Here is a 10,181-nt window from a genome sequence, read left to right as displayed (position 1 = left end):
TAAGCATCGAATCGTCAAATGAACACGATTTTTGTATTTTCCAGGTTGAAATTACTCTAGAAAATGATTTTCATCCAAATCGGAGCGAATCTGTTTACTCGATTTTTTTAATTTTCTGAGGCCGACCCCCCCTTTGAAAAAATTCGAAAAATCGAAAGTAATTTTATGTCTCCAATTTCGCTCAAACTTTGTATAAAAGGTAATTTTGAGCCAAAAAATACAAAATTCGTATTCATTTGATGATTCGAATATTAGTTTCTGAGAAAATCGACCTTATGGTATAATTTTTGCCGATATTGTTGAAACTAAGCATCGAATCGTCAAATGAACACGATTTTTGTATTTTCCAGGTTGAAATTACTCTAGAAAATGATTTTCATCCAAATCGGAGCGAATCTGTTTACTCGATTTTTTTAATTTTCTGAGGCCGACCCCCCCTTTGAAAAAATTCGAAAAATCGAAAGTAATTTTATGTCTCCAATTTCGCTCAAACTTTGTATAAAAGGTAATTTTGAGCCAAAAAATACAAAATTCGTATTCATTTGATGATTCGAATATTAGTTTCTGAGAAAATCGACCTTATGGTATAATTTTTGCCGATATTGTTGAAACTAAGCATCGAATCGTCAAATGAACACGATTTTTGTATTTTCCAGGTTGAAATTACTCTAGAAAATGATTTTCATCCAAATCGGAGCGAATCTGTTTACTCGATTTTTTTAATTTTCTGAGGCCGACCCCCCCTTTGAAAAAATTCGAAAAATCGAAAGTAATTTTATGTCTCCAATTTCGCTCAAACTTTGTATAAAAGGTAATTTTGAGCCAAAAAATACAAAATTCGTATTCATTTGATGATTCGAATATTAGTTTCTGAGAAAATCGACCTTATGGTATAATTTTTGCCGATATTGTTGAAACTAAGCATCGAATCGTCAAATGAACACGATTTTTGTATTTTCCAGGTTGAAATTACTCTAGAAAATGATTTTCATCCAAATCGGAGCGAATCTGTTTACTCGATTTTTTTAATTTTCTGAGGCCGACCCCCCCTTTGAAAAAATTCGAAAAATCGAAAGTAATTTTATGTCTCCAATTTCGCTCAAACTTTGTATAAAAGGTAATTTTGAGCCAAAAAATACAAAATTCGTATTCATTTGATGATTCGAATATTAGTTTCTGAGAAAATCGACCTTATGGTATAATTTTTGCCGATATTGTTGAAACTAAGCATCGAATCGTCAAATGAACACGATTTTTGTATTTTCCAGGTTGAAATTACTCTAGAAAATGATTTTCATCCAAATCGGAGCGAATCTGTTTACTCGATTTTTTTAATTTTCTGAGGCCGACCCCCCCTTTGAAAAAATTCGAAAAATCGAAAGTAATTTTATGTCTCCAATTTCGCTCAAACTTTGTATAAAAGGTAATTTTGAGCCAAAAAATACAAAATTCGTATTCATTTGATGATTCGAATATTAGTTTCTGAGAAAATCGACCTTATGGTATAATTTTTGCCGATATTGTTGAAACTAAGCATCGAATCGTCAAATGAACACGATTTTTGTATTTTCCAGGTTGAAATTACTCTAGAAAATGATTTTCATCCAAATCGGAGCGAATCTGTTTACTCGATTTTTTTAATTTTCTGAGGCCGACCCCCCCTTTGAAAAAATTCGAAAAATCGAAAGTAATTTTATGTCTCCAATTTCGCTCAAACTTTGTATAAAAGGTAATTTTGAGCCAAAAAATACAAAATTCGTATTCATTTGATGATTCGAATATTAGTTTCTGAGAAAATCGACCTTATGGTATAATTTTTGCCGATATTGTTGAAACTAAGCATCGAATCGTCAAATGAACACGATTTTTGTATTTTCCAGGTTGAAATTACTCTAGAAAATGATTTTCATCCAAATGGGAGCGAATCTGTTTACTCGATTTTTTTAATTTTCTGAGGCCGACCCCCCCTTTGAAAAAATTCGAAAAATCGAAAGTAATTTTATGTCTCCAATTTCGCTCAAACTTTGTATAAAAGGTAATTTTGAGCCAAAAAATACAAAATTCGTATTCATTTGATGATTCGAATATTAGTTTCTGAGAAAATCGACCTTATGGTATAATTTTTGCCGATATTGTTGAAACTAAGCATCGAATCGTCAAATGAACACGATTTTTGTATTTTCCAGGTTGAAATTACTCTAGAAAATGATTTTCATCCAAATCGGAGCGAATCTGTTTACTCGATTTTTTTAATTTTCTGAGGCCGACCCCCCCTTTGAAAAAATTCGAAAAATCGAAAGTAATTTTATGTCTCCAATTTCGCTCAAACTTTGTATAAAAGGTAATTTTGAGCCAAAAAATACAAAATTCGTATTCATTTGATGATTCGAATATTAGTTTCTGAGAAAATCGACCTTATGGTATAATTTTTGCCGATATTGTTGAAACTAAGCATCGAATCGTCAAATGAACACGATTTTTGTATTTTCCAGGTTGAAATTACTCTAGAAAATGATTTTCATCCAAATCGGAGCGAATCTGTTTACTCGATTTTTTTAATTTTCTGAGGCCGACCCCCCCTTTGAAAAAATTCGAAAAATCGAAAGTAATTTTATGTCTCCAATTTCGCTCAAACTTTGTATAAAAGGTAATTTTGAGCCAAAAAATACAAAATTCGTATTCATTTGATGATTCGAATATTAGTTTCTGAGAAAATCGACCTTATGGTATAATTTTTGCCGATATTGTTGAAACTAAGCATCGAATCGTCAAATGAACACGATTTTTGTATTTTCCAGGTTGAAATTACTCTAGAAAATGATTTTCATCCAAATCGGAGCGAATCTGTTTACTCGATTTTTTTAATTTTCTGAGGCCGACCCCCCCTTTGAAAAAATTCGAAAAATCGAAAGTAATTTTATGTCTCCAATTTCGCTCAAACTTTGTATAAAAGGTAATTTTGAGCCAAAAAATACAAAATTCGTATTCATTTGATGATTCGAATATTAGTTTCTGAGAAAATCGACCTTATGGTATAATTTTTGCCGATATTGTTGAAACTAAGCATCGAATCGTCAAATGAACACGATTTTTGTATTTTCCAGGTTGAAATTACTCTAGAAAATGATTTTCATCCAAATCGGAGCGAATCTGTTTACTCGATTTTTTTAATTTTCTGAGGCCGACCCCCCCTTTGAAAAAATTCGAAAAATCGAAAGTAATTTTATGTCTCCAATTTCGCTCAAACTTTGTATAAAAGGTAATTTTGAGCCAAAAAATACAAAATTCGTATTCATTTGATGATTCGAATATTAGTTTCTGAGAAAATCGACCTTATGGTATAATTTTTGCCGATATTGTTGAAACTAAGCATCGAATCGTCAAATGAACACGATTTTTGTATTTTCCAGGTTGAAATTACTCTAGAAAATGATTTTCATCCAAATCGGAGCGAATCTGTTTACTCGATTTTTTTAATTTTCTGAGGCCGACCCCCCCTTTGAAAAAATTCGAAAAATCGAAAGTAATTTTATGTCTCCAATTTCGCTCAAACTTTGTATAAAAGGTAATTTTGAGCCAAAAAATACAAAATTCGTATTCATTTGATGATTCGAATATTAGTTTCTGAGAAAATCGACCTTATGGTATAATTTTTGCCGATATTGTTGAAACTAAGCATCGAATCGTCAAATGAACACGATTTTTGTATTTTCCAGGTTGAAATTACTCTAGAAAATGATTTTCATCCAAATCGGAGCGAATCTGTTTACTCGATTTTTTTAATTTTCTGAGGCCGACCCCCCCTTTGAAAAAATTCGAAAAATCGAAAGTAATTTTATGTCTCCAATTTCGCTCAAACTTTGTATAAAAGGTAATTTTGAGCCAAAAAATACAAAATTCGTATTCATTTGATGATTCGAATATTAGTTTCTGAGAAAATCGACCTTATGGTATAATTTTTGCCGATATTGTTGAAACTAAGCATCGAATCGTCAAATGAACACGATTTTTGTATTTTCCAGGTTGAAATTACTCTAGAAAATGATTTTCATCCAAATCGGAGCGAATCTGTTTACTCGATTTTTTTAATTTTCTGAGGCCGACCCCCCCTTTGAAAAAATTCGAAAAATCGAAAGTAATTTTATGTCTCCAATTTCGCTCAAACTTTGTATAAAAGGTAATTTTGAGCCAAAAAATACAAAATTCGTATTCATTTGATGATTCGAATATTAGTTTCTGAGAAAATCGACCTTATGGTATAATTTTTGCCGATATTGTTGAAACTAAGCATCGAATCGTCAAATGAACACGATTTTTGTATTTTCCAGGTTGAAATTACTCTAGAAAATGATTTTCATCCAAATCGGAGCGAATCTGTTTACTCGATTTTTTTAATTTTCTGAGGCCGACCCCCCCTTTGAAAAAATTCGAAAAATCGAAAGTAATTTTATGTCTCCAATTTCGCTCAAACTTTGTATAAAAGGTAATTTTGAGCCAAAAAATACAAAATTCGTATTCATTTGATGATTCGAATATTAGTTTCTGAGAAAATCGACCTTATGGTATAATTTTTGTCGATATTGTTGAAACTAAGCATCGAATCGTCAAATGAACACGATTTTTGTATTTTCCAGGTTGAAATTACTCAAATGATTTTCATCCAAATCGGAGCGAATCTGTTTACTCGATTTTTTTAATTTTCTGAGGCCGACCCCCCCTTTGAAAAAATTCGAAAAATCGAAAGTAATTTTATGTCTCCAATTTCGCTCAAACTTTGTATAAAAGGTAATTTTGAGCCAAAAAATACAAAATTCGTATTCATTTGATGATTCGAATATTAGTTTCTGAGAAAATCGACCTTATGGTATAATTTTTGCCGATATTGTTGAAACTAAGCATCGAATCGTCAAATGAACACGATTTTTGTATTTTCCAGGTTGAAATTACTCTAGAAAATGATTTTCATCCAAATCGGAGCGAATCTGTTTACTCGATTTTTTTAATTTTCTGAGGCCGACCCCCCCTTTGAAAAAATTCGAAAAATCGAAAGTAATTTTATGTCTCCAATTTCGCTCAAACTTTGTATAAAAGGTAATTTTGAGCCAAAAAATACAAAATTCGTATTCATTTGATGATTCGAATATTAGTTTCTGAGAAAATCGACCTTATGGTATAATTTTTGCCGATATTGTTGAAACTAAGCATCGAATCGTCAAATGAACACGATTTTTGTATTTTCCAGGTTGAAATTACTCTAGAAAATGATTTTCATCCAAATCGGAGCGAATCTGTTTACTCGATTTTTTTAATTTTCTGAGGCCGACCCCCCCTTTGAAAAAATTCGAAAAATCGAAAGTAATTTTATGTCTCCAATTTCGCTCAAACTTTGTATAAAAGGTAATTTTGAGCCAAAAAATACAAAATTCGTATTCATTTGATGATTCGAATATTAGTTTCTGAGAAAATCGACCTTATGGTATAATTTTTGCCGATATTGTTGAAACTAAGCATCGAATCGTCAAATGAACACGATTTTTGTATTTTCCAGGTTGAAATTACTCTAGAAAATGATTTTCATCCAAATCGGAGCGAATCTGTTTACTCGATTTTTTTAATTTTCTGAGGCCGACCCCCCCTTTGAAAAAATTCGAAAAATCGAAAGTAATTTTATGTCTCCAATTTCGCTCAAACTTTGTATAAAAGGTAATTTTGAGCCAAAAAATACAAAATTCGTATTCATTTGATGATTCGAATATTAGTTTCTGAGAAAATCGACCTTATGGTATAATTTTTGCCGATATTGTTGAAACTAAGCATCGAATCGTCAAATGAACACGATTTTTGTATTTTCCAGGTTGAAATTACTCTAGAAAATGATTTTCATCCAAATCGGAGCGAATCTGTTTACTCGATTTTTTTAATTTTCTGAGGCCGACCCCCCCTTTGAAAAAATTCGAAAAATCGAAAGTAATTTTATGTCTCCAATTTCGCTCAAACTTTGTATAAAAGGTAATTTTGAGCCAAAAAATACAAAATTCGTATTCATTTGATGATTCGAATATTAGTTTCTGAGAAAATCGACCTTATGGTATAATTTTTGCCGATATTGTTGAAACTAAGCATCGAATCGTCAAATGAACACGATTTTTGTATTTTCCAGGTTGAAATTACTCTAGAAAATGATTTTCATCCAAATCGGAGCGAATCTGTTTACTCGATTTTTTTAATTTTCTGAGGCCGACCCCCCCTTTGAAAAAATTCGAAAAATCGAAAGTAATTTTATGTCTCCAATTTCGCTCAAACTTTGTATAAAAGGTAATTTTGAGCCAAAAAATACAAAATTCGTATTCATTTGATGATTCGAATATTAGTTTCTGAGAAAATCGACCTTATGGTATAATTTTTGCCGATATTGTTGAAACTAAGCATCGAATCGTCAAATGAACACGATTTTTGTATTTTCCAGGTTGAAATTACTCTAGAAAATGATTTTCATCCAAATCGGAGCGAATCTGCTTACTCGATTTTTTTAATTTTCTGAGGCCGACCCCCCCTTTGAAAAAATTCGAAAAATCGAAAGTAATTTTATGTCTCCAATTTCGCTCAAACTTTGTATAAAAGGTAATTTTGAGCCAAAAAATACAAAATTCGTATTCATTTGATGATTCGAATATTAGTTTCTGAGAAAATCGACCTTATGGTATAATTTTTGCCGATATTGTTGAAACTAAGCATCGAATCGTCAAATGAACACGATTTTTGTATTTTCCAGGTTGAAATTACTCTAGAAAATGATTTTCATCCAAATCGGAGCGAATCTGTTTACTCGATTTTTTTAATTTTCTGAGGCCGACCCCCCCTTTGAAAAAATTCGAAAAATCGAAAGTAATTTTATGTCTCCAATTTCGCTCAAACTTTGTATAAAAGGTAATTTTGAGCCAAAAAATACAAAATTCGTATTCATTTGATGATTCGAATATTAGTTTCTGAGAAAATCGACCTTATGGTATAATTTTTGCCGATATTGTTGAAACTAAGCATCGAATCGTCAAATGAACACGATTTTTGTATTTTCCAGGTTGAAATTACTCTAGAAAATGATTTTCATCCAAATCGGAGCGAATCTGTTTACTCGATTTTTTTAATTTTCTGAGGCCGACCCCCCCTTTGAAAAAATTCGAAAAATCGAAAGTAATTTTATGTCTCCAATTTCGCTCAAACTTTGTATAAAAGGTAATTTTGAGCCAAAAAATACAAAATTCGTATTCATTTGATGATTCGAATATTAGTTTCTGAGAAAATCGACCTTATGGTATAATTTTTGCCGATATTGTTGAAACTAAGCATCGAATCGTCAAATGAACACGATTTTTGTATTTTCCAGGTTGAAATTACTCTAGAAAATGATTTTCATCCAAATCGGAGCGAATCTGTTTACTCGATTTTTTTAATTTTCTGAGGCCGACCCCCCCTTTGAAAAAATTCGAAAAATCGAAAGTAATTTTATGTCTCCAATTTCGCTCAAACTTTGTATAAAAGGTAATTTTGAGCCAAAAAATACAAAATTCGTATTCATTTGATGATTCGAATATTAGTTTCTGAGAAAATCGACCTTATGGTATAATTTTTGCCGATATTGTTGAAACTAAGCATCGAATCGTCAAATGAACACGATTTTTGTATTTTCCAGGTTGAAATTACTCTAGAAAATGATTTTTATCCAAATCGGAGCGAATCTGTTTACTCGATTTTTTTAATTTTCTGAGGCCGACCCCCCCTTTGAAAAAATTCGAAAAATCGAAAGTAATTTTATGTCTCCAATTTCGCTCAAACTTTGTATAAAAGGTAATTTTGAGCCAAAAAATACAAAATTCGTATTCATTTGATGATTCGAATATTAGTTTCTGAGAAAATCGACCTTATGGTATAATTTTTGCCGATATTGTTGAAACTAAGCATCGAATCGTCAAATGAACACGATTTTTGTATTTTCCAGGTTGAAATTACTCTAGAAAATGATTTTCATCCAAATCGGAGCGAATCTGTTTACTCGATTTTTTTAATTTTCTGAGGCCGACCCCCCCTTTGAAAAAATTCGAAAAATCGAAAGTAATTTTATGTCTCCAATTTCGCTCAAACTTTGTATAAAAGGTAATTTTGAGCCAAAAAATACAAAATTCGTATTCATTTGATGATTCGAATATTAGTTTCTGAGAAAATCGACCTTATGGTATAATTTTTGCCGATATTGTTGAAACTAAGCATCGAATCGTCAAATGAACACGATTTTTGTATTTTCCAGGTTGAAATTACTCTAGAAAATGATTTTCATCCAAATCGGAGCGAATCTGTTTACTCGATTTTTTTAATTTTCTGAGGCCGACCCCCCCTTTGAAAAAATTCGAAAAATCGAAAGTAATTTTATGTCTCCAATTTCACTCAAACTTTGTATAAAAGGTAATTTTGAGCCAAAAAATACAAAATTCGTATTCATTTGATGATTCGAATATTAGTTTCTGAGAAAATCGACCTTATGGTATAATTTTTGCCGATATTGTTGAAACTAAGCATCGAATCGTCAAATGAACACGATTTTTGTATTTTCCAGGTTGAAATTACTCTAGAAAATGATTTTCATCCAAATCGGAGCGAATCTGTTTACTCGATTTTTTTAATTTTCTGAGGCCACTCTTTGAAAAAATTCGAAAAATCGAAAGTAATTTTATGTCTCCAATTTCGCTCAAACTTTGTATAAAAGGTAATTTTGAGCCAAAAAATACAAAATTCGTATTCATTTGATGATTCGAATATTAGTTTCTGAGAAAATCGACCTTATGGTATAATTTTTGCCGATATTGTTGAAACTAAGCATCGAATCGTCAAATGAACACGATTTTTGTATTTTCCAGGTTGAAATTACTCTAGAAAATGATTTTCATCCAAATCGGAGCGAATCTGTTTACTCGATTTTTTTAATTTTCTGAGGCCGACCCCCCCTTTGAAAAAATTCGAAAAATCGAAAGTAATTTTATGTCTCCAATTTCGCTCAAACTTTGTATAAAAGGTAATTTTGAGCCAAAAAATACAAAATTCGTATTCATTTGATGATTCGAATATTAGTTTCTGAGAAAATCGACCTTATGGTATAATTTTTGTCGATATTGTTGAAACTAAGCATCGAATCGTCAAATGAACACGATTTTTGTATTTTCCAGGTTGAAATTACTCTAGAAAATGATTTTCATCCAAATCGGAGCGAATCTGTTTACTCGATTTTTTTAATTTTCTGAGGCCGACCCCCCCTTTGAAAAAATTCGAAAAATCGAAAGTAATTTTATGTCTCCAATTTCGCTCAAACTTTGTATAAAAGGTAATTTTGAGCCAAAAAATACAAAATTCGTATTCATTTGATGATTCGAATATTAGTTTCTGAGAAAATCGACCTTATGGTATAGGGTGATAGGGAAATGGTAAGTTAGTGTTTTCACCCTAAAAACCTTTTTCTTTTTTGGGTTGGGTTGGGTTTGGTTGGGTTGGGTTGGGTTGGGTTGGGTTGGGTTGGGTTGGGTTGGGTTGGGTTGATAAGGGAAAAAGTAGTACCTGATAGGGAAATGGTAAGTAAGTGTTTTCACCCTGAAAACCTTTTTCTTTTTTCTTTTTTCTGGTATTTTTTTATAAGTATAAATAAAACAATTTTAACTATTTATTTTGTTCGTTTCGTTTCGTTCCATTTACATAGCGAATTATTTGCACCTTATGTGCAAATAAAAAAGAAAATGAAAATCTTTTTATGAAAATCTTAGTGTACTAACCTGGCATTATATTCTCCTATTACAAATTGAAGAAAATTGAAGTAATTTTGGCCAAAAAACACAAAAAAATGAGAAAAAATCCATCAATTTTTAAACAAAATTTTCCATTTTCACGAATTTCCCGGAAATTTTTCATCGATGTTATTTGGAAAAACATTTTAAGCAAGAGGTTCAGGAGTGGCACAAAATTTTCGTCCTTTTTGCCCTAGGACCAACCGTTTTCGAGATATAGCCAATTTTCCAACCATTTCCATTTTCACGAATTTCCCGGAAATTTTTCATCGATGTTATTTGGAAAAACATTCTAAGCTAAAGGTTCCGGAGTGGCACAAAATTTTCGTCCTTTTTGCCCTAGGACCAACCGTTTTC

Source organism: Chrysoperla carnea, chromosome X (assembly GCF_905475395.1).
Source record: "Chrysoperla carnea chromosome X, inChrCarn1.1, whole genome shotgun sequence".
NCBI classification, from domain to species: domain Eukaryota; kingdom Metazoa; phylum Arthropoda; class Insecta; order Neuroptera; family Chrysopidae; genus Chrysoperla; species Chrysoperla carnea.
Note: the sequence above shows the minus strand (reverse complement) of the source record.